This window comes from Amblyomma americanum, chromosome 3 (genome assembly GCF_052857255.1).
Source record: "Amblyomma americanum isolate KBUSLIRL-KWMA chromosome 3, ASM5285725v1, whole genome shotgun sequence".
NCBI lineage: Eukaryota > Metazoa > Arthropoda > Arachnida > Ixodida > Ixodidae > Amblyomma > Amblyomma americanum.
Window position 1 is genome coordinate 49,693,510 of NC_135499.1, and position 23,676 is coordinate 49,717,185.

Sequence of the window (23,676 nt, forward strand, 5' to 3'; positions counted from 1 at the left end):
TTTTTCCCGTGGAGCCCTCGTCTTGCTTTGGTCGCCCACACGCCGTGTCGGGCTTTGCGAAAAACTAATGTCCCGCTATGTTGGCCCATACCGTGTGCTCCGCCAGGTCACCGCCGTCACCTACGAGATTGCCCCGGCCTTTCCGGAGACCACCTCCGGTGCATCTCAGAGTGACGTTGTCCACGTCTCTCGCCTCAAGCCCTACGTCTCGCAATCCTTTGCCCCGCCCTAATTTCCACCGAGACGGTGTTTTTTTGCGACCGGGGGCCATGCCACGGATAGCAGAAGAGATGAATGAAGACTCTTGGAGGCGCGCGTGCTCTGGGATTCGGTGCTCTGTGCCTGGTGCTCTGTGCGGGCCGCCTTGTGCTCTTGACCTGTGTGTTGTGCCCGGGCGTTCTCGCGTCGTTCCCGCCTGGACCACGTAACAATATGTTTCTCAAACGAGCCCCTCACTTCATTTGCCTTGTCTGCTTACAGCTTAAAGAGGGTCTCGGTTCTGGCAGTCTTGATGCCATAGGTAGCATAAAAGGGCTCTTGCACAGTTTCCGCCCTCACCGTTAGACGTCCCACTTGAGGTATTACAGGACGTGCTACGTCCACCGCTATGGACGAGGATGGCACTGGTGAACACTCCCAAGGTTCGCTTACACGCAAATCATAAATACCCACGAAAGCAGCAGATTAGACAGCCGTCGCCATAGATCAGTTGGTAAGAGCACTGGACGCGATATTCGGAGGTCGTGGGTTCGGATCCCACCGGCGGCATGGTTGTTTTTTCTGCTGCTTTAAAAGTAATTTTCTTTAAAAAAACTTATTGATTGGCACTAGATATAAAAAAAGAAGCATTCCCTATGCACCTTGATATCGGTGACTGTTGGCTTCCTTAATATGTTTGTCAAACGAGCCCCTCACTTCACTTGCCTTTTCTGCTAATAGCTTAACGGGGGTCTCGGTTCTGGCAGTCTTGATGCCATAGGTAGCATAAGAGGGCGCTCGCACAGTTTCCGCCCTCGCCGTTAGATGACGTTCTAGTTCACACTTGCGGTATTACAGGACGTGCTACATCCACCGCTATGCACGAGGGTGGCGCTGGTGAACACTCACAAAGTTCGCTTACACGCAAAACATAGATAAATACCCACGAAAGCAGCAGATTAGACAGCCGTCACGGTAGCTCAGTTGGTAAGAGCACCGGACGCGCAATTCGGAGGTCGTGGGTTCGGATCCCACCAGCGGCATGGTTGTTTTTTCTGTTGCTTTATAAATAATTTTCTTTAAAAAACTAATTGATTGGCACTAGATATAAAAAAGAAGCATTCCCCTATGCACCTTGATTTCGGTGACTATTGGCTTCCTTAATATGTTTCTCAAACGAGCCCCTCACTTCATTTGCCTTGTCTGCTTATAGCTTAAAGAGGGTCTCGGTTCTGGCAGTCTTGATGACATAGGTAGCATAAGAGGGCTCTCGAACAGTTTCCGCCCTCGCCGTTAGATGACGTTCTACGTCACACTTGCGGTATTACAGGACGTGCTACGTCCACCGCTATGCACGAGGGTTGCGCTGGTGAACACTCTCAAGGTTCGCTTACACGCAAAACATAAATACCCACGAAAGCAGCAGATTAGATAGCCGTCGCCATAGCTCAGTTGGTAAGAGCACCGGACGCGATATTCGGAGGTCATGGGTTCGGATCCCACCGGTGGCATGGTTGTATTCTCTGCTGCTTTATAAGTAATTTTCATTAAAAAACTAATTGATTGGCACTAGATATAAAAAAGAAGCGTTCCCTATGCACCTTTATTTCGGTGACTGTTGGCTTCCTTAATATGTTTGGCAAACGAGCCCCTCACTTCATTTGCCTTTTCTGCTAATAGCTTAACGGGGGTCTCGGTTCTGGCAGTCTAGATGCCATAGGTAGCATAAGAGGGCTCTCGCACAGTTTCCTCCCTCGCCGTTAGATGAAGTTCTACGTCACACTTGCGGTATTACAGGACGTGCTACGTCCACCGCTATGGACGAGGGTGGCGCTGGTGAACACTCTCAAGGTTCGCTTACACGCAAAACATAAATACCCACGAAAGCAGCAGATTAGACAACCGTCGCTGTAGCTCAGTTGTTAAGAGCACCGGACGCGATATTCGGAGGTCGTGGGCTCGGATCCCACCGGCGGCATGGTTGTTTTTTATCTGCTTTATAAGTAATTTTCTTTAAAAAACTAATTGATTGGCACTAGCTATAAAAAAGAAGCATTCCCGTATGCACCTTGATTTCGGTGACTGTTGGTTTCCTTAATATGTTTGTCAAACGAGCCCCTCACTACATTTGCTTTGTCTGCTAATAGCTTAACGGAGGTCTCGGTTCTGGCAGTCTTGATGCCAGAGGTAGCATAAGAGGGCTCTTGCACAGTTTCCGCCCTCGCCGTTAGATGACGTTCTACGTCACACTTGCGGTATTACAGGACGTGCTACGTCCACCGCTATGCACGAGGGTTGCGCTGGTGAACACTCTCAAGGTTCGCTTACACGCAAAACATAAATACCCACGAAAGCAGCAGATTAGATAGCCGTCGCCATAGCTCAGTTGGTAAGAGCACCGGACGCGATATTCGGAGGTCATGGGTTCGGATCCCACCGGTGGCATGGTTGTATTCTCTGCTGCTTTATAAGTAATTTTCATTAAAAAACTAATTGATTGGCACTAGATATAAAAAAGAAGCGTTCCCTATGCACCTTTATTTCGGTGACTGTTGGCTTCCTTAATATGTTTGGCAAACGAGCCCCTCACTTCATTTGCCTTTTCTGCTAATAGCTTAACGGGGGTCTCGGTTCTGGCAGTCTAGATGGGATAGGAAGCATAAGAGGGCTCTCGCACAGTTTCCGCCCTCGCCGTTAGATGAAGTTCTACGTCACACTTGCGGTATTACAGGACGTGCTACGTCCACCGCTATGGACGAGGGTGGCGCTGGTGAACACTCTCAAGGTTCGCTTACACGCAAAACATAAATACCCACGAAAGCAGCATATTAGACAGCCGTCGCCGTGGCTAGCTCAGTTGGTAAGAGCGCCGGACGCGATATTCGGAAGTCTTGGGTTCGGATGCCACCGGCGGCTTGGTTGTTTTTCTGCTGCTTTATAAATAATTTTCTTTAAAAAAACTAATTGATTGACACTAGATATAAAAAAAGCATTCCTCTATGCACCTTGATTTCGGTTACTGTTGGCTTCCTTAATACGTTTGTCAAACGAGCCCCTCACTACATTTGCTTTGTCTGCTAATAGCTTAACGGAGGTCTCTGTTCTGGCAGTCTTGATGCCAGAGGTAGCATAAGAGGGCTCTTGCACAGTTTCCGCCCTCGCCGTTAGACGTCACACTTGCGGTATTACAGGACGTGCTACGTCCACCGCTATGGACGAGGGTGGCACTGGTGAACACTCTCAAGGATCACTTACACGCAAAACATAAATACCCACGAAAGCAGCAAATTAGACAGCCGTGGCCGTAGCTAAGTTGGTAAGAGCACCGGAAGCGATATTCGGAGGTCGTGGGTTCGGATCCCACCGGCTGCATGGTTCTTTTTTCTGCTGCTTTATAAGTAATTTTCTTTTAAAAAAACTCATTGATTGGCACTAGATATAAAAAAGAAGCATTCCCCTATGCACCTTGATTTCGGTGACTGTTGGCTTCCTTTATACGTTTGTCAAACGAGCCCCTCACTTCATTTGCCTTGTCTGCTAATACCTTAACGGGGCTCTCGGTTCTGGCAGTCTTGATGCCATAGGTAGCATAAGAGGGCTCTCGCATAGTTTCCTCCCTCGCCATTAGATGACGTTCTACGTCACACTTGCGGTATTACAGGATGTCCTACGTCCAGCGCTATGACGAGGGTGGCGCTGGTGGACACTCTCAAGGTTCGCTTACACGCAAAACATAAATACCCACGAAAGCAGCAGATTAGACAGCCGTCGCCGTAGCTCAGTTGGTAAGAGCACCGGACGCGATATTCGGAGGTCGTGAGTTCGGATCCCACCGGCGGCATGGATGTTTTTTCTGCTGCTTTATAAGTAATTTCAAAGAAAACTAATTTATTGGCACTAGATATAAAAAAAGAAGCATTCCCTATGCACCTTGATTTCGGTGACTGTTGGCTTCCTTAATATGCTTGTCAAACGGGCCCCTCACTTCATTTGCCTTGTCTGCTAATAGCTTAACGGGGGTCTCGGTTCTGGCAGTCTTGATGCCATAGGTAGCATAAGAGGGCTCGCGCACAGTTTCCGCCCTCGCCGTTAGATGTCACACTAGTGGTATTACAGGACGTCCTACGTCCACCGCTATGGACGAGGGTGGCGCTGGTGAACACTCTCAAGGTTCGCTTACACGCGAAACATAAATACCCACGAAAGCAGCAGATTAAACAGCCGTGGCCGTAGCTAAGTTGGTAAGAGCACCGGAAGCGGTATTCGGAGGTCGTGGGTTCGGATCCCACCGGCTGCATGGTTCCTTTTTCTGCTGCTTTATAAATAATTTTCTTTTAAAAAAACTCATTGATTGGCACTAGATATAAAAAAGAAGCATTCCCCTATGCACCTTGATTTCGGTGACTGTTGGCTTCCTTAATACGTTTGTCAAACGAGCCCCTCACTTCATTTGCCTTGTCTGCTAATACCTTAACGGAGGTATCGGTTCTGGCAGTCTTGATGCCAGAGGTAGCATAAAAGGGCTCTTGCACTGTTTCCGCCCTTGCCGTTAGACGTCACACTTGCGGTTTTACAGGACGTGCTACGTCCACCGCTATGGACGAGGGTGGCGCTGGTGAACACTCTCAAGGATCGCTTACACGCAAAACATAAATACCCACGAAAGCAGCAGATTAGATAGCCGTCGCTATAGCTCAGTTGGTAAGTGCACCGGACGCGATATTCGGAGGTCGTGGGTTCGGATACCACCGGCGGCATGGTTGTTTTTTCTGCTGCTTTATAAGTAATTTTCTTTAAAAAAACTAATTGATTGGCACTAGATATAAAAAAAAGAAGCGTTCCCTATGCACCTTGATTACGGTGACTGTTGGCTTCCTTAATATGTTTGTCAAACGAGCCCCTCACTTCATTTGCCTGTTCTGCTAATAGCTTAACGGGGGTCTCGGTTCTGGCAGTCTAGATGCCATAGGTAGCATAAGAGGGCTCTCGCACAGTTTCAGCCCTCGCCGTTATATGACGTTCTACGTCACACTTGCGGTATTACAGGACGTGCTACGTCCACCGCTATGCACGAGGGTGGCGCTGGTGAACACTCTTAAGGTTCGCTTACACGCAAAACATAAATAAATACCCACAAAAGCAGCAGAATAGACAGCCGTCACCGTAGCTCAGTTGGTAAGAGCACCGGACGCGATATTCAGAGGTCGTGGGTGCGATCCCACCGGCGCCATGGTTGTCTTTTCTGCTGCTTTATAAGTAATTTTCTTTAAAAAATCTAATTGATTGGCACTAGCTATAAAAAAAGAAGCATTCCTCAATGCATCTTGATTTCAGTGACTGTTTGCCTTAATATGTTTGTCAAACGAGCCCCTCACTTCATTTGCCTTGTCTGCTAATAGCTTAACGGGGGTCTCGGCTCTGGCAGTCTTGATGCCATAGGTAGCATAAGAGGGCTCTCGCACAGTTTCCGCCCTCGTCGTTAGATGACGCTCTACGTCACACTTGCGGTATTACAGGACGTGCTACGTCCACCGCTATGGACGAGGGTGGCGCTGGTGAACACTCTCATGGTTCGCTTACACGAAAAACGTAAATACCCACGAAAGCAGCAGATTAGACAGCCGTGGGCTAAGCTCAGTAAGAGCACCGGACGCGATATACGGAGGTCGTGGGTTCGGATCCCCCCGGCGGCATGCTTGTTTTTTCTGCTGCTTTATAAGTAATTTTCTTTAAAAAACTAATTGATTGGCACAAGATATAAAAAAGAAGCATTCCCTTATGCACCTTGATTTCGGTTACTGTTGGCTTCCTTAATTTGTTTCTCAAACGAGCCCCTCACCTCATTTCCCTTGTCTGTCTGCTCATAGCTTAACAGGGGTCTCGGTTCTGGCAGTCTTGATGCCATAGGTAGCATAAGAGGGCTCTCGCACAGTTTCCGCCCTCGCCGTTAGATGACGTTCTACGTCACACTTGCGTTGTTACAGGACGTGCTACGTCCACCGCTATGGACGAGGGTGGCGCTGGTGAACACTCTCAAGGTTCGCTTACACGCAAAACATAAATACCCACGAAAGCAGCAGATTGGACAGCCGTCGCCATAGCTCAGTTGGTAAGCGCACCAGACGCCATATTCGGAGGTCGTGGGTTAGGATCCCACCGGCGGCATGGTTGTTTTTTCTGCTGCTTTATAAACAATTTTCTTTAAAAAAACTAATTGATTGGCACTAGATATAATAAAGAAGCATTCCTCTATGCACCTTGATTTCTGTGACTGTTGGCTTCCTTAATATGTTTGTCAAACGAGCCCCTCACTACATTTGCTTTGTCTGCTAATAGCTTAACGGGGGTCTCGGTTCTGGCAGTCTTGATGCCAGAGGTAGCATAAGAGGGCTCTCGCACAGTTTCCGCCCTCGCCGTTAGACGTCACACTTGCGGTATTACAGGACGTGCTACGTCCACCGCTATGGACGAGGGTGGCACTGGTGAACACTCTCAAGGATCGCTTACACGCAAAACATAAATATCCACGTAAGCAGCAGATTAGATAGCCGTCGCCATAGCTCAGTTGGTAAGAGCACCGGACGCGATATTCGGAGGTCGTGGGTTCGGATCTCACCGGCGGCATGGTTGTTTTTTCTGCTGCTTTATAAGTAATTTTCTTTAAAATACTAATTGATTGGCACTAGATATAAAAAAGAAGCATTCCCCTATGCACCTTCATTTCGGTGACTGTTGGTTTCCTTAATATGTTTGTCAAACGAGCCCCTCACTTCATTTGCCTTGTTTGCTAATAGCTTAAAGGGGGTCTCGGTTCTGGCAGTCTTGATGCCATAGGTAGCATAAGAGGGCTCTCGCACAGTTTCCGCCCTCGCCGTTAGATGACGTTCTACGTCACACTTGCGATATTACAGGACGTGCTACGTCCACCGCTATGCACGAGGGTGGCGCTGGTGAACACTCTCAAGGTTCGCTTACACGCAAATCATAAATAAATACCCACGAAAGCAGCAGATTAGCAGCCGTCACGGTAGCTCAGTTGGTAAGAGCACCGGAAGCGATATTCGGAGGTCGTGGGTTCGGATCCCACCGGCGGCATGGTTGTTTTTTCTGCTGCTTTATAGGTAATTTTCTTTAAAAAAACTAATTGATTGGCACTAGATATAAAAAAGAAGCATTCCTCTATGCACCTTGATTTCTGTGACTGTTGGCTTCCTTAATATGTTTGTCAAACGAGCCCCTCACTACATTTGCTTTGTCTGCTAATAGCTTAACGGGGGTCTCGATTCTGGCAGTCTTGATGCCAGAGGTAGCATAAGAGGGCTCTCGCACAGTTTCCGCCCTCGCCGTTCGACGTCACACTTGCGGTATTACAGGACGTGCTACGTCCACCGCTATGGACGAGGGCGGCGCTGGTGAACACTCTCAAGGTTCACTTACACGCAAAACATAAATACCCACGAAAGCAGCAGATTAGACAGCCGTCGCCGTAGCTCAGTTGGTAAGAGCACCGGACGCGATATTCGGAGGTCGTGGGTTCGGATACCACCTGCGGCATGGTTGGTTTTTCTGCTGCTTTATGAGTAATTTTCTTTATTAAACTAATTGATTGGCACTAGATATAAAAAAGAAGCATTCCCCTATGCACCTTGATTTCGGTGACTATTGGCTTCCTTAATTTTGCCACGGATAGAAGAAGAGATGAATGAAGACTCTTGGAGGCGCGCGTGCTCTGGGATTCGGTGCTCTGTGCCTGGTGCTCTGTGCGGGCCGCCTTGTGCTCTTGACCTGTGTGTTGTGCCCGGGCGTTCTCGCGTCGTTCCCGCCTGGACCACGTAACATCTTTGGTGGAGGTGCGGATTTTACGCTGCGCACACCACGCAGCTTCGTAGTACTCGTCAGGCCGGGACTACCACCATGGCTCCACCAGGCCGGTCAAGGAGCCCCACTACCCCTCCTTTCGTCATCATGGCTCCACCTCGCGACCCCGGCATGTTTTCCGGCACAGATGGCTCCGATGTCGAAGACTGGATTAACCTTTACGAGCGTGTCAGCAACTACAACAGGTCGGACCCTACGCTAATGCTCGCGAACGTCATCTTTTACCTCAATGGCACGGCGCGCGTATGGTACGAGACCCACGAGGAAGAGCTAACAAGTTGGGACACCTTTAAGGAAAAGTTGAAGACGCTATTCGGTAGACCTGATGACCGCCAGCTCGCCGCCAAGAAACAGCTGGCTACTCGAGCACACTCTTCTACCGAGAGCTACGTTGCCTACATTCAGGACATCTTGGCGCTTTGTCACAAGGTCGACGCCGCAATGAGTGAGACCGATAAAGTGGGCCACGTGCTCAAAGGCATTGCCGACGATGCGTTCCGCTTGCTTGTTTGCAAAGACTGTACCTCAATTGACTCCATCATAAACGAGTGCCGTCGATATGAGCAAGTCAAAGGCCGCCGCATTTCGCCGTCATTTTCTCGCCTTCCCAAACACGGCCGCGACATCTTCCTGTGAGGACCACCGATCACCATCCCGCACGCCCTCGGACGCCCCTGTCGTCACCGATTCAGTCACCCGGATCGTCCGACGTGAACTGGAGGCCCTCTCACCTGTGATATCCCCGCCCTCCGTCCCTGATACAACCCTGCCCGCTGTGTCGCTGATTTAGGCCGTCGTGCGGCAGGAACTCGCTCATCTGAACCTCGCTCCAGCAGTGTGCGCCATCAGAAGCCCGGACACCCCCCAGCCCCCTCCCTGTGCTTTTCGTCGCACCTATTATTCTCTGCCCCGTTCCCGCAATCCCAATGACTGGCGCACGGCGGACGACCGTCCCATTTGCTTCCGGTGCTCTCGCATTGGTCACATCGCCCGTCATTGCCGTAGTCCATGGTCTTCAACGCCCCGCAACGTCTTCCCCTCCTTCTACAGTCCCGCCTCATCCCACAACTTCTCGACCCGTGCCCAGTCCGAACCGTCTGCACAAGCCGTACCCCCTCCACGCCGATTCTCCCGCTCTCCGTCCCCGCAGGGCCGCCGCTCTCGTTCCCCCCAGTCGCCTTCTCGCAGCCACTCCCAATTGAAAAACTAAGTGATGCAGCTCCCGGAGGTGACGCTGCATCAACGACCCGGACTACAAATCCTCTCTCGACCACTCGACCTAATCTTCTGAACGTCACTATCGACCGTGTTCCTGTGCGTGCCCTGATTGACACCGGTGCTCATGTATCAGTGATGAGTGCTGCCCTCCGCCGTCGCCTCCGCAAAGTCCTAACGCCTGCAACGTCCCGTGTGTGTGTCGCGGATGGTGGCACGCCTGCTGTGGACGGTATGTGTACCGCGCGCGTTACTATTGCCGGCCAGAGTATCCTACCGGCCGCCTAGGTCGCTGGGCTTTACACCTCCAAGACTACGACTATACCGTGATATATAAGTCCGGTAGGCTACACACTGATGCTGACTGCCTCTCCCGATATCCCGTTGACTCGTCTGATCATTCTGGCAGTGACACCGCCGCTGACCTTTTCTCGCTCTCTGCTCTTACTCACCTTGTGGCGATGAGCAGCGACGAGATATCGAGCTCCGCTCTATTATTTTCCGCCTCAGAACCTCTCGATCTGACCCTGCCCTGCGCCGGTTTGTACTTCATCATGACACACTCTACCGCAGAAGCCTGAACCCGGCCGGCCCAGACCTACTGCTCGTTGTCTCGAAGCATCTGCGCAACGACGTCCTCCACGAGCTCCATGACCTCCCCACTGCTGGACATCTGGGTGTCTCGCGTACTTACGCCCGCGTGCGTCGTCGCTTCTTTTGGCCCCGTCTCTACCAGTCCGTCCGCCGCTATGTTCGTGCCTGCGACCAGTGCCAGCGCCGGAAACGTCCCGCCACGCTCTCCGCGGGTTTGCTCCAGCCTGTTGATGTGCCCCCTGAACCATTCTATCGTGTTGGCTTGGATCTTTTGGGCCCGTTTCCGGAGTCCACCTCTGGAAACAAATGGATTGCCGTTGCGACAGATTATGCTACTCGCTATGCCATCACGCGGGCCCTCCCCACCAGTACTGCTACCGACGTGGCCGATTTTCTCCTCTACGACCTCATCCTCCGTCATGGTGCACCCCGCCAACTTCTCACCGACCGCGGCCGTTGCTTTCTCTCTAAAGTTGTCGACGACATTCTCCATTCCTGCTCAACAAAATATAAGCTAACCACCGCCTATCATCCCCAAACCAACGGTCTTACAGAGCGCCTCAACGGCACTCTCACGGATATGCTCGCCATGCACGTTTCCCCGGACCATCGGGACTGGGACATTGCCCTTCCATACGTGACCATCGCTTACAATTCTTCTCGCCATGACACTGCCGGTTACTCCCCGTTCTATCTGTTGTACGGTCGTGAACCCCAATTACCTTTGGACACGCTGCTTCCGACATCTCCTTCCCCGCCTTCTGAATATGCCCACGACGCTATTGCCCGCGCCGACCACGCCCGCCAGCTGGCTCGCTCCCGAATACAAGCGTCGCAGGTTTCACAGCAGGACTACTACGACCGCCGCCACCGCATGGTAACTTTTTCCCCTGGAGCCCTCGTCTTGCTTTGGTCGCCCACACGCCGTGTCGGGCTTTGCGAAAAACTAATGTCCCGCTATGTTGGCCCATACCGTGTGCTCCGCCAGGTCACCGCCGTCACCTACGAGATTGCCCCGGCCTTTCCGGAGACCACCTCCGGTGCATCTCAGAGTGACGTTGTCCACGTCTCTCGCCTCAAGCCCTACGTCTCGCAATCCTTTGCCCCGCCCTAATTTCCACCGAGACGGTGTTTTTTTGCGACCGGGGGCCATGCCACGGATAGCAGAAGAGATGAATGAAGACTCTTGGAGGCGCGCGTGCTCTGGGATTCGGTGCTCTGTGCCTGGTGCTCTGTGCGGGCCGCCTTGTGCTCTTGACCTGTGTGTTGTGCCCGGGCGTTCTCGCGTCGTTCCCGCCTGGACCACGTAACAATATGTTTCTCAAACGAGCCCCTCACTTCATTTGCCTTGTCTGCTTACAGCTTAAAGAGGGTCTCGGTTCTGGCAGTCTTGATGCCATAGGTAGCATAAGAGGGCTCTTGCACAGTTTCCGCCCTCACCGTTAGACGTCACACTTGAGGTATTACAGGACGTGCTACGTCCACCGCTGTGGACGAGGATGGCACTGGTGAACACTCCCAAGGTTCGCTTACACGCAAATCATAAATACCCACGAAAGCAGCAGATTAGACAGCCGTCGCCATAGATCAGTTGGTAAGAGCACTGGACGCGATATTCGGAGGTCGTGGGTTCGGATCCCACCGGCGGCATGGTTGTTTTTTCTGCTGCATTAAAAGTAATTTTCTTTAAAAAAACTTATTGATTGGCACTAGATATAAAAAAAGAAGCATTCCCTATGCACCTTGATTTCGGTGACTGTTGGCTTCCTTAATATGTTTGTCAAACGAGCCCCTCACTTCACTTGCCTTTTCTGCTAATAGCTTAACGGGGGTCTCGGTTCTGGCAGTCTTGATGCCATAGGTAGCATAAGAGGGCGCTCGCACAGTTTCCGCCCTCGCCGTTAGATGACGTTCTAGTTCACACTTGCGGTATTACAGGACGTGCTACATCCACCGCTATGCACGAGGGTGGCGCTGGTGAACACTCACAAAGTTCGCTTACACGCAAAACATAGATAAATACCCACGAAAGCAGCAGATTAGACAGCCGTCACGGTAGCTCAGTTGGTAAGAGCACCGGACGCGCAATTCGGAGGTCGTGGGTTCGGATCCCACCGGCGGCATGGTTGTTTTTTCTGTTGCTTTATAAATAATTTTCTTTAAAAAACTAATTGATTGGCACTAGATATAAAAAAGAAGCATTCCCCTATGCACCTTGATTTCGGTGACTATTGGCTTCCTTAATATGTTTCTCAAACGAGCCCCTCACTTCATTTGCCTTGTCTGCTTATAGCTTAAAGAGGGTCTCGGTTCTGGCAGTCTTGATGACATAGGTAGCATAAGAGGGCTCTCGAACAGTTTCCGCCCTCGCCGTTAGATGACGTTCTACGTCACACTTGCGGTATTACAGGACGTGCTACGTCCACCGCTATGCACGAGGGTTGCGCTGGTGAACACTCTCAAGGTTCGCTTACACGCAAAACATAAATACCCACGAAAGCAGCAGATTAGATAGCCGTCGCCATAGCTCAGTTGGTAAGAGCACCGGACGCGATATTCGGAGGTCATGGGTTCGGATCCCACCGGTGGCATGGTTGTATTCTCTGCTGCTTTATAAGTAATTTTCATTAAAAAACTAATTGATTGGCACTAGATATAAAAAAGAAGCGTTCCCTATGCACCTTTATTTCGGTGACTGTTGGCTTCCTTAATATGTTTGGCAAACGAGCCCCTCACTTCATTTGCCTTTTCTGCTAATAGCTTAACGGGGGTCTCGGTTCTGGCAGTCTAGATGCCATAGGTAGCATAAGAGGGCTCTCGCACAGTTTCCGCCCTCGCCGTTAGATGAAGTTCTACGTCACACTTGCGGTATTACAGGACGTGCTACGTCCACCGCTATGGACGAGGGTGGCGCTGGTGAACACTCTCAAGGTTCGCTTACACGCAAAACATAAATACCCACGAAAGCAGCAGATTAGACAACCGTCGCTGTAGCTCAGTTGTTAAGAGCACCGGACGCGATATTCGGAGGTCGTGGGCTCGGATCCCACCGGCGGCATGGTTGTTTTTTATCTGCTTTATAAGTAATTTTCTTTAAAAAACTAATTGATTGGCACTAGCTATAAAAAAGAAGCATTCCCGTATGCACCTTGATTTCGGTGACTGTTGGTTTCCTTAATGTGTTTGTCAAACGAGCCCCTCACTACATTTGCTTTGTCTGCTAATAGCTTAACGGAGGTCTCGGTTCTGGCAGTCTTGATGCCAGAGGTAGCATAAGAGGGCTCTTGCACAGTTTCCGCCCTCGCCGTTAGATGACGTTCTACGTCACACTTGCGGTATTACAGGACGTGCTACGTCCACCGCTATGCACGAGGGTTGCGCTGGTGAACACTCTCAAGGTTCGCTTACACGCAAAACATAAATACCCACGAAAGCAGCAGATTAGATAGCCGTCGCCATAGCTCAGTTGGTAAGAGCACCGGACGCGATATTCGGAGGTCATGGGTTCGGATCCCACCGGTGGCATGGTTGTATTCTCTGCTGCTTTATAAGTAATTTTCATTAAAAAACTAATTGATTGGCACTAGATATAAAAAAGAAGCGTTCCCTATGCACCTTTATTTCGGTGACTGTTGGCTTCCTTAATATGTTTGGCAAACGAGCCCCTCACTTCATTTGCCTTTTCTGCTAATAGCTTAACGGGGGTCTCGGTTCTGGCAGTCTAGATGGGATAGGTAGCATAAGAGGGCTCTCGCACAGTTTCCGCCCTCGCCGTTAGATGAAGTTCTACGTCACACTTGCGGTATTACAGGACGTGCTACGTCCACCGCTATGGACGAGGGTGGCGCTGGTGAACACTCTCAAGGTTCGCTTACACGCAAAACATAAATACCCACGAAAGCAGCAGATTAGACAGCCGTCGCCGTAGCTCAGTTGGTAAGAGCACCGGAGGCGATATTCGGAGGTCGTGGGTTCGGATCCCACCGGCTGCATGGTTCTTTTTTCTGCTGCTTTATAAGTAATTTTCTTTTAAAAAAACTCATTGATTGGCACTAGATATAAAAAAAGAAGCATTCCCCTATGCACCTTGATTTCGGTGACTGTTGGCTTCCTTAATATGTTTGTCAAACGAGCCCCTCACTTCATTTGCCTTGTCTGCTAATAGCTTAACGGGGGTGTCGGTTCTGGCAATCTTGATGCCATAGGTAGCATAAGAGGCCTCTCGCACAGTTTCCGCCCTCGCCGTTAGATGACGTTCTACGTCACACTTGCGGTATTACAGGACGTGCGACGTCCACCGCTATGAACGAGGGTGGCGCTGGTGAACACTCTCATGGTTCGCTTATACGCAAAACGTAAATACCCACGAAAGCAGCAGATTAGACAGCCGTCGGCGTAGCTCTGTAAGAGCATCGGACGCGATATTTGAGGTCGTGGCTTCGGATCCCACCGGCGGCATGGTTGGTTTTTCTGCTGCTTTATAAGTAATTTTGTTTAAAAATCTATTTGATTGGCACTAGATATAAAAAAGAAGCATTCCCCTATGCACCTTGTTTTCGGTGACTGTTGGCTTCCTTAATACGTTTGTCAAACGAGCCCCTCACTTCATTTGCCTTGTCTGCTAATACCTTAACGGGGCTCTCGGTTCTGGCAGTCTTGATACCATAGGTAGCATAAGAGGGCTCTCGCAGTTTCCTCCCTCGCCATTAGATGAAGTTCTACGTCACACTTGCGGTATTACAGGATGTCCTACGTCCAGCGCTATGACGAGGGTGGCGCTGGTGGACACTCTCAAGGTTCGCTTACACGCAAAACATAAATACCCACGAAAGCAGCAGATTAGACAGCCGTCGCCGTAGCTCAGTTGGTAAGAGCACCGGACGCGATATTCGGAGGTCGTGAGTTCGGATCCCACCGGCGGCATGGTTGTTTTTTCTGCTGCTTTATAAGTAATTTCAAAGAAAACTAATTGATTGGCACTAGATATAAAAAAAGAAGCATTCCCTATGCACCTTGATTTCGGTGACTGTTGGCTTCCTTAATATGCCTGTCAAACGGGCCCCTCACTTCATTTGCCTTGTCTGCTAATAGCTAAACGGGGGTCTCGGTTCTGGCAGTCTTGATGCCATAGGTAGCATAAGAGGGCTCGCGCACAGTTTCCGCCATCGCCCTTAGATGTCACACTAGTGGTATTACAGGACGTCCTACGTCCACCGCTATGGACGAGGGTGGCGCTGGTGAACACTCTCAAGGTTCGCTTACACGCGAAACATAAATACCCACGAAAGCAGCATATTAGACAGCCGTCGCCGTGGCTAGCTCAGTTGGTAAGAGCGCCGGACGCGATATTCGGAAGTCTTGGGTTCGGATGCCACCGGCGGCTTGTTTGTTTTTCTGCTGCTTTATAAATAATTTTCTTTAAAAAAACTAATTGATTGACACTAGATATAAAAAAAGCATTCCTCTATGCACCTTGATTTCGGTTACTGTTGGCTTCCTTAATACGTTTGTCAAACGAGCCCCTCACTACATTTGCTTTGTCTGCTAATAGCTTAACGGAGGTCTCTGTTCTGGCAGTCTTGATGCCAGAGGTAGCATAAGAGGGCTCTTGCACAGTTTCCGCCCTCGCCGTTAGACGTCACACTTGCGGTATTACAGGACGTGCTACGTCCACCGCTATGGACGAGGGTGGCACTGGTGAACACTCTCAAGGATCACTTACACGCAAAACATAAATACCCACGAAAGCAGCAAATTAGACAGCCGTGGCCGTAGCTAAGTTGGTAAGAGCACCGGAAGCGATATTCGGAGGTCGTGGGTTCGGATCCCACCGGCTGCATGGTTCTTTTTTCTGCTGCTTTATAAGTAATTTTCTTTTAAAAAAACTCATTGATTGGCACTAGATATAAAAAAGAAGCATTCCCCTATGCACCTTGATTTCGGTGACTGTTGGCTTCCTTTATACGTTTGTCAAACGAGCCCCTCACTTCATTTGCCTTGTCTGCTAATACCTTAACGGGGCTCTCGGTTCTGGCAGTCTTGATGCCATAGGTAGCATAAGAGGGCTCTCGCATAGTTTCCTCCCTCGCCATTAGATGACGTTCTACGTCACACTTGCGGTATTACAGGATGTCCTACGTCCAGCGCTATGACGAGGGTGGCGCTGGTGGACACTCTCAAGGTTCGCTTACACGCAAAACATAAATACCCACGAAAGCAGCAGATTAGACAGCCGTCGCCGTAGCTCAGTTGGTAAGAGCACCGGACGCGATATTCGGAGGTCGTGAGTTCGGATCCCACCGGCGGCATGGATGTTTTTTCTGCTGCTTTATAAGTAATTTCAAAGAAAACTAATTTATTGGCACTAGATATAAAAAAAGAAGCATTCCCTATGCACCTTGATTTCGGTGACTGTTGGCTTCCTTAATATGCTTGTCAAACGGGCCCCTCACTTCATTTGCCTTGTCTGCTAATAGCTTAACGGGGGTCTCGGTTCTGGCAGTCTTGATGCCATAGGTAGCATAAGAGGGCTCGCGCACAGTTTCCGCCCTCGCCGTTAGATGTCACACTAGTGGTATTACAGGACGTCCTACGTCCACCGCTATGGACGAGGGTGGCGCTGGTGAACACTCTCAAGGTTCGCTTACACGCGAAACATAAATACCCACGAAAGCAGCAGATTAAACAGCCGTGGCCGTAGCTAAGTTGGTAAGAGCACCGGAAGCGGTATTCGGAGGTCGTGGGTTCGGATCCCACCGGCTGCATGGTTCCTTTTTCTGCTGCTTTATAAATAATTTTCTTTTAAAAAAACTCATTGATTGGCACTAGATATAAAAAAGAAGCATTCCCCTATGCACCTTGATTTCGGTGACTGTTGGCTTCCTTAATACGTTTGTCAAACGAGCCCCTCACTTCATTTGCCTTGTCTGCTAATACCTTAACGGAGGTCTCGGTTCTGGCAGTCTTGATGCCAGAGGTAGCATAAGAGGGCTCTTGCACTGTTTCCGCCCTTGCCGTTAGACGTCACACTTGCGGTATTACAGGACGTGCTACGTCCACCGCTATGGACGAGGGTGGCACTGGTGAACACTCTCAAGGATCACTTACACGCAAAACATAAATACCCACGAAAGCAGCAGATTAGATAGCCGTCGCCATAGCTCAGTTGGTAAGAGCACCGGACGCGATATTCGGAGGTCATGGGTTCGGATCCCACCGGTGGCATGGTTGTTTTCTCTGCTGCTTTATAAGTAATTTTCTTTAAAAAACTAATTGATTGGCACAAGATATAAAAAAGAAGCATTCCCTTATGCACCTTGATTTCGGTTACTGTTGGCTTCCTTAATTTGTTTCTCAAACGAGCCCCTCACCTCATTCGCCTTGTCTGTCTGCTCATAGCTTAACAGGGGTCTCGGTTCTGGCAGTCTTGATGCCATAGGTAGCATAAGAGGGCTCTCGCACAGTTCCGCCCTCGCCGTTAGATGACGTTCTACTTCACACTTGCGTTATTACAGGACGTGCTACGTCCACCGCTATGGACGAGGGTGGCGCTGGTAAACATTCTCAAGGTTCGTTTACACGCAAAACATAAATATCCACGAAAGCAGCAGATTAGACAGCCGTCGCCGTGGCTAGCTCAGTTGGTAAGAGCACCGGACGCGATATTCGGAGGTCGTGGGTTCGGATCCCACCTTCGTCATGGTTGTTTCTTCTGCTGCTTTATAAGCAATTTTCAAAAAAAAAAAACTAATTGATTGGCACTAGATATAAAAAACAAGAAGCATTCCCCTATGCACATTGTTTTCGGTGACTGTTGGCTTCCTTAATATGTTTGTCAAACGAGCCCCTCACTTCATTTGATTTGTCTGCTAATAGCTTAACGGGGCTCTCGGTTCTGGCAGTCTTGATGCCATAGGTAGCATAAGAGGGCTCTCGCACATTTTCCTCCCTCGCCATTAGATGACGTTCTACGTCACACTTGCGGTATTACAGGACGTGCTACGTCCACCGTTATGGACGAGGGCGGCGCTGGTGTACACTCTCAAGGTTCGCTTACACGCAAAACATAAATACCCACGAAATCAGCAGATTAGACAGCCGTCGCCGTAGCCAGCTCAGTTGGTAAGAGCACCGGACGCGATATTCGGAGGTCGTGGGTTCGAATGCCACCGGCGGCATGGTTGTTTTTTCTGCATCTTTATAAGTAATTATCTTTACAAAAACTAATTGATAGGCACTAGATATAAAAAAAGAAGCATTCCCCTATGCACCTTGATTTCAGTGACTGTTGGCTTCCTTAATATGTTTGTCAAACGAGCCCCTCACTTTTTTTGCCTTGTCTGCTAATAGCTCAACGGGGGTCTCGCTTCTGGCAGTCTTGATGCCATAGGTAGCATAAGAAGGCTCTCGCACAGTTTTCGCCCTCGCCGTTAGATGTCACACTAGTGGTATTACAGGACGTCCTACGTCCACCGCTATGGACGAGGGTGGCGCTGGTGAACCCTCTCAAGGTTCGCTTACACGCGAAACATAAATACCCACGAAAGCAGCAGATTAGACAGCCGTCGCCGTGGCTAGCTCAGTTGGTAAGAGCGCCGGACGCGATATTCGGAGGTCTTGGGTTCGGATGCCACCGGCGGCATGGTTGTTTTTCTGCTGCTTTATAAATATATTCTTTAAAAAACTAATTGATTGACACTAGATATAAAAAAAGTATTCCTCTATTCACCTTGATTTCGGTTACTGTTGGCTTCCTTAATATGTTTGTCAAACGAGCCCCTCACTACATTTGCTTTGTCTGCTAATAGCTTAACGGAGGTCTCGGTTCTGGCAGTCTTGATGCCAGAGGTAGCATAAGAGGGCTCTTGCACAGTTTCCGCGCTCGCCGTTAGACGTCACACTTGCGGTATTACAGGACGTGCTACGTCCACCGCTATGGACGAGGGTGGCACTGGTGAACACTCTCAAGGATCAATTTCACGCAAAACATAAATAACCACGAAAGCAGCAGATTAGACAACCGTCGCTGTAGCTCAGTTGGTAAGGGCACCGGACGCGATATTCGGAGGTCGTGGGCTCGGATACCACCGGCGGCATGGTTGTTTTTTTGCTGCTTTATAAGTAATTTCCTTTAAAAAAACTAATTGATTGGAATTAGATATAAAAAAAGAACCATTCCCTTATGCACCTATATTTCTGTGACTGTTGGCTTCCTTAATATGTTTGTCAAACGGCCCCTCACTTCATTTGCCTTGTCTGCTAATAGCTTAAAGGGGGTCTCGGTTCTGGCAGTCTTGATGCCATAGGTAGCATAAGAGGGCTCTCACACAGTTTCCGCCCTCGCCGTTAGATGACGTTCTACGTCACACTTGCGTTATTACAGGACGTGCTACGTCCACCGCTATGGACGAGGGTGGCGCTGGTGAACATTCTCAAGGTTCGTTTACACGCAAAACATAAATATCCACGAAAGCAGCAGATTAGACAGCCGTCGCCGTGGCTAGCTCAGTTGGTAAGAGCACCGGACGCGATATTCGGAGGTCGTGGGTTCGGATCCCACCTTCGTCATGGTTGTTTCTTCTGCTGCTTTATAAGCAATTTTCAAAAAAAAAACTAATTGATTGGCACTAGATATAAAAAACAAGAAGCATTCCCCTATGCACATTGTTTTCGGTGACTGTTGGCTTCCTTAATATGTTTGTCAAACGAGCCCCTCACTTCATTTGATTTGTCTGCTAATAGCTTAACGGGGCTCTCGGTTCTGGCAGTCTTGATGCCATAGGTAGCATAAGAGGGCTCTCGCACATTTTCCTCCCTCGCCATTAGATGACGTTCTACGTCACACTTGCGGTATTACAGTACGTGCTACGTCCACCGTTATGGACGAGGGCGGCGCTGGTGTACACTCTCAAGGTTCGCTTACACGCAAAACATAAATACCCACGAAATCAGCAGATTAGACAGCCGTCGCCGTAGCCAGCTCAGTTGGTAAGAGCACCGGACGCGATATTCGGAGGTCGTGGGTTCGAATGCCACCGGCGGCATGGTTGTTTTTTCTGCATCTTTATAAGTAATTATATTTACAAAAACTAATTGATAGGCACTAGATATAAAAAAAGAAGCATTCCCCTATGCACCTTGATTTCAGTGACTGTTGGCTTCCTTAATATGTTTGTCAAACGAGCCCCTCACTTTTTTTGCCTTGTCTGCTAATAGCTCAACGGGGATCTCGCTTCTGGCAGTCTTGATGCCATAGGTAGCATAAGAAGGCTCTCGCACAGTTTTCGCCCTCGCCGTTAGATGTCACACTAGTGGTATTACAGGACGTCCTACGTCCACCGCTATGGACGAGGGTGGCGCTGGTGAACACTCTCAAGGTTCGCTTACACGCGAAACATAAATACCCACGAAAGCAGCAGATTAGACAGCCGTCGCCGTGGCTAGCTCAGTTGGTACGAGCGCCGGACGCGATATTCGGAGGTCTTGGGTTCGGATCCCACCGGCGGCATGGTTGTTTTTTATCTGCTTTATAAGTAATTTTCTTTAAAAAACTAATTGATTCGCACTAGCTATAAAAAAGAAGCATTCCCGTATGCACCTTGATTTCGGTCACTGTTGGTTTCCTTAATATGTTTGTCAAACGAGCCCCTCACTACATTTGCTTTGTCTGCTAATAGCTTAACGGAGGTCTCGGTTCTGGCAGTCTTGATGCCAGAGGTAGCATAAGAGGGCTCTTGCACAGTTTCCGCCCTCGCCGTTAGATGACGTTCTACGTCACACTTGCGGTATTACAGGACGTGCTACGTCCACCGCTATGCACGAGGGTTGCGCTGGTGAACACTCTCAAGGTTCGCTTACACGCAAAACATAAATACCCACGAAAGCAGCAGATTAGATAGCCGTCGCCATAGCTCAGTTGGTAAGAGCACAGGACGCGATATTCGGAGGTCATGGGTTCGGATCCCACCGGTGGCATGGTTGTATTCTCTGCTGCTTTATAAGTAATTTTCATTAAAAAACTAATTGATTGGCACTAGATATAAAAAAGAAGCGTTCCCTATGCACCTTTATTTCGGTGACTGTTGGCTTCCTTAATATGTTTGGCAAACGAGCCCCTCACTTCATTTGCCTTTTCTGCTAATAGCTTAACGGGGGTCTCGGTTCTGGCAGTCTAGATGGGATAGGTAGCATAAGAGGGCTCTCGCACAGTTTCCGCCCTCGCCGTTAGATGAAGTTCTACGTCACACTTGCGGTATAACAGGACGTGCTACGTCCACCGCTATGGACGAGGGTGGCGCTGGTGAACACTCTCAAGGTTCGCTTACACGCAAAACATAAATACCCACGAAAGCAGCAGATTAGACAACCGTCGCTGTAGCTCAGTTGTTAAGAGCACCGGACGCGATATTCGGAGGTCGTGGGCTCGGATCCCACCGGCGGCATGGTTGTTTTTTAACTGCTTTATAAGTAATATCTTTTAAAAAAAATAATTGATTGGCATTAGATATAAAAAAAGAACCATTCCCCTATGCACCTATATTTCTGTGACTGTTGGCTTCCTTAATATGTTTGTCAAACGGCCCCTCACTTCATTTGCCTTGTCTGCTAATAGCTTAAAGGGGGTCTCGGTTCTGGCAGTCTTGATGCCATAGGTAGCATAAGATTGCTCTCGTACAGTTTCCGCCCTCGCCGTTAGATGACGTTCTACGTCACACTTGCGGTATTACAGGACGTGCTACGACCACCGCTATGGACGAGGGTGGCGCTGGTGAACACTCTCAAGGTTCGCTTGCACGCGAAACATAAATACCCACGAAAGCAGCAGATTAGACAGCCGTCGCCGTAGCTCAGTTGGTAAGAGCACCGGAGGCGATATTCGGAGGTCGTGGGTTCGGATCCCACCGGCTGCATGGTTCTTTTTTCAGCTGCTTCATAAGTAATTTTCTTTTAAAAAAACTCATTGATTGGCACTAGATATAAAAAAAGAAGCATTCCCCTAAGCACCTTGATTTCGGTGACTGTTGGCTTCCTTAATATGTTTGTCAAACGAGCCCCTCACTTCATTTGCCTTGTCTGCTAATAGCTTAACGGGGGTGTCGGTTCTGGCAATCTTGATGCCATAGGTAGCATAAGAGGGCTCTCGCACAGTTTCCGCCCTCGCCGTTAGATGACGTTCTACGTCACACTTGCGGTATTACAGGACGTGCGACGTCCACCGCTATGAACGAGGGTGGCGCTGGTGAACACTCTCATGGTTCGCTTATACGCAAAACGTAAATACCCACGAAAGCAGCAGATTAGACAGCCGTCGGCGTAGCTCTGTAAGAGCATCGGACGCGATATTTGAGGTCGTGGCTTCGGATCCCACCGGCGGCATGGTTGTTTTTTCTGCTGCTTTATAAGTAATTTTGTTTAAAAATCTATTTGATTGGCACTAGATATAAAAAAGAAGCATTCCCCTATGCACCTTGTTTTCGGTGACTGTTGGCTTCCTTAATACGTTTGTCAAACGAGCCCCTCACTTCATTTGCCTTGTCTGCTAATACCTTAACGGGGCTCTCGGTTCTGGCAGTCTTGATACCATAGGTAGCATAAGAGGGCTCTCGCAGTTTCCTCCCTCGCCATTAGATGAAGTTCTACGTCACACTTGCGGTATTACAGGATGTCCTACGTCCAGCGCTATGACGAGGGTGGCGCTGGTGGACACTCTCAAGGTTCGCTTACACGCAAAACACAAATACCCACGAAAGCAGCAGATTAGACAGCCGTCGCCGTAGCTCAGTTGGTAAGAGCACCGGACGCGATATTCGGAGGTCGTGAGTTCGTATCCCACCGGCGGCATGGTTGTTTTTTCTGCTGCTTTATAAGTAATTTCAAAGAAAACTAATTGATTGGCACTAGATATAAAAAAAGAAGCATTCCCTATGCACCTTGATTTCGGTGACTGTTGGCTTCCTTAATATGCTTGTCAAACGGGCCCCTCACTTCATTTGCCTTGTCTGCTAATAGCTAAACGGGGGTCTCGGTTCTGGCAGTCTTGATGCCATAGGTAGCATAAGAGGGCTCGCGCACAGTTTCCGCCATCGCCGTTAGATGTCACACTAGTGGTATTACAGGACGTCCTACGTCCACCGCTATGGACGAGGGTGGCACTGGTGAACACTCTCAAGGATCACTTACACGCAAAACATAAATACCCACGAAAGCAGCAGATTAGATAGCCGTCGCCATAGCTCAGTTGGTAAGAGCACCGGACGCGATATTCGGAGGTCATGGGTTCGGATCCCACCGGTGGCATGGTTGTTTTCTCTGCTGCTTTATAAGTAATTTTCTTTAAAAAACTAATTGATTGGCACAAGATATAAAAAAGAAGCATTCCCTTATGCACCTTGATTTCGGTTACTGTTGGCTTCCTTAATTTGTTTCTCAAACGAGCCCCTCACCTCATTCGCCTTGTCTGTCTGCTCATAGCTTAACAGGGGTCTCGGTTCTGGCAGTCTTGATGCCATAGGTAGCATAAGAGGGCTCTCGCACAGTTTCCGCCCTCGCCGTTAGATGACGTTCTACGTCACACTTGCGTTATTACAGGACGTGCTACGTCCACCGCTATGGACGAGGGTGGCGCTGGTGAACATTCTCAAGGTTCGTTTACACGCAAAACATAAATATCCACGAAAGCAGCAGATTAGACAGCCGTCGCCGTGGCTAGCTCAGTTGGTAAGAGCACCGGACGCGATATTCGGAGGTCGTGGGTTCGGATCCCACCTTTGTCATGGTTGTTTCTTCTGCTGC

The 23,676-nt window shown here is 49.4% G+C and overlaps 2 non-coding genes across 2 annotated transcripts; both read left to right on the forward strand.

The window, feature by feature from the left end:
• The first annotated feature begins 1,164 nt into the window (after positions 1–1,164).
• TRNAA-CGC (transfer RNA alanine (anticodon CGC)) lies at positions 1,165–1,241 on the forward strand. Its single transcript has one exon. It is a non-coding gene; the product is annotated as a tRNA-Ala (tRNA).
• A 10,690-nt stretch (positions 1,242–11,931) lies between these two features.
• Positions 11,932–12,008, forward strand: TRNAA-CGC (transfer RNA alanine (anticodon CGC)). Its single transcript has one exon. It is a non-coding gene; the product is annotated as a tRNA-Ala (tRNA).
• Positions 12,009–23,676: the final 11,668 nt, after the last annotated feature.